The following is a 1,978-nucleotide window of genomic DNA, read 5'->3' as shown; positions in this document are numbered from 1 at the left end:
TTTGTTAATTCTGTTTTCCTTATAATTATTAACAGGAAAATCCCTGAAACAAAGTCACTTTTGTATTTATCTGATAAGGAGAGGGAGCTGGGGAGTCTCCCTTACTAATGCCAAGGGGTAGAATGGGTCAATTCACACTGACTGATACCCTATCCCTGGTAGAGCCCAAAGGGAGCCTGGGACAGACCTGTGACAGCCAAATGATCAAAGATTTAACTGCAGAATACTCATGGGCAGGACTTCATAACATTGTACGAAGCAAAAACTCAAAACGAATTGGTGTATGAATTAAGATATTCACTGATGTCATTATCTCTAGTTTTGTTTTTATAAAAATACATTAATACTGGTATGTATGGATGTTCATTTACACCACTGGTAAGGTAAAAATTGGAACAATTTTTCTGGAGAGCAGTTTGGCAATATATGCCAAAATTTTAAAGTCTGGACACTTAAAAACACATTATTGTAGAATATTTTAAATATATACAAAAGTGGACAGAAGAGTGTAATGAACTGTCTTGTGTCCATCATCCAGCTTCAACAATTTTCAGCTTGGGGTCAGTCTTGTTTCATGCATACTCCATCCACTTTTTCTCCCTTCTGTATTATGTTGAAACTAATTCTAGATATCATTATTTATTTTTTTCTAAAAAATCATTTTATGTCATTGTTATTTATTTGCATTTATATTTTAACTTTATATTGATGCATAATATATATACACAGTGCTATTTATCTAATTTTTTCTTTTTTTTAAATCCATGTGTGTCATCCTTGTACAAGGGCCATGCCAATCTTCTCTGTATCTTTCCAATTTTAGTATATGTGCTGCCGAAGCAAGCACTTTTTTCATTTATTTGTTTTTAAATTGACGTATGGTCGACTTACAACGTTGTGTGTTAGTTTCTGGTGTACAGCTTGGTGATTCAGTTATATATGTGTGTGTTATATATATATATGTATATATATATATATATATTCCTTTTCATAGTCTTTATCATTATAGGCTATTATAAATTTTTAAATAAAGATTATTTTTAGAGACATTTTAGGTTTAGAGCAAAATTCAGAGGAGTTATAGAGACTTCCCATGTAATCCTTGCCCCTACACATGCATAGCTTCCCCCATTATCATTATCCCCTACCAGAGTGGTATAATTATTACAATTGATAAGCCCACATTGACATATCAAAACCTGTAGTTTGCATTAGAGTTCATTCTTTGTGTTGTACACTCTATGGATTTGGACAAATGTACTGACATATATCCATCCTTACAGTATAATACAGAGTATTTTTCACAGCCCTAAAAATCCTCTGTGCTCCACCTATTTCTCCTCACTAACCATCCCAACCACTGATCTTTTTACTGTCACCATACTTTTGCCTTGTCCAGAATGTCATATAATTGGAATCATACACTATGTAGCATTTTCAGATTGGCTTTCACTTAGTAGTATGCATTTAAGTTTCCACCATGTTTTTCATGACTTGATAGATGATTTCTTTTTGGCACCGAATAATAATCTGTTACCTGGATGTATCACAGTTTATTTATCCATTTGCTTACTGATGAACATCTTGATTGCTTCCTGGTTTTGGCAATTATGAATAAGGCTGCTATAAACATTTATGTTCAGGTTTTTATATGGACCTCAGTTTTCAACTCCCTTGGGTAAATACCAAGGAGCAATGTGATTGCTAGATCACATGGTAAGAATGTTTAGTTTTGTAAGAAACTGCCAAACTGTCTTACAAAGTGGCCATACCATTTTTGCATCCCCACCAGCAATGAATGAGAGTTCCTGTTGCTCCACAATGTTTTCAGCATTTGGTGTTGTAAGTGTTTCGGATTTTGACCATTGTAATAGATGTGTAGTGGTATCTCACTGTTATTTTAATTTGCATTTCCTTGATGACATAAGGGGTGGAGTATTTTTTCATATGCTTATTTGCCATATCTTCTTTGGTAGGC

General features: G+C 33.8%; 1 non-coding gene across 1 annotated transcript; it reads right to left on the bottom strand.

Annotated features, from left to right (window-relative positions):
- Positions 1-740: 740 nt before the first annotated feature.
- LOC116157300 (U6 spliceosomal RNA) lies at positions 741-847 on the bottom strand. The gene has a single exon (XR_004141328.1). It is a non-coding gene; the product is annotated as a U6 spliceosomal RNA (small nuclear RNA).
- Positions 848-1,978: the final 1,131 nt, after the last annotated feature.

Source organism: Camelus dromedarius, chromosome 13 (genome assembly GCF_036321535.1).
Source record: "Camelus dromedarius isolate mCamDro1 chromosome 13, mCamDro1.pat, whole genome shotgun sequence".
Taxonomy (NCBI): Eukaryota; Metazoa; Chordata; class Mammalia; order Artiodactyla; family Camelidae; genus Camelus; species Camelus dromedarius.
This window is presented reverse-complemented; position numbering and strand designations above follow the sequence as displayed.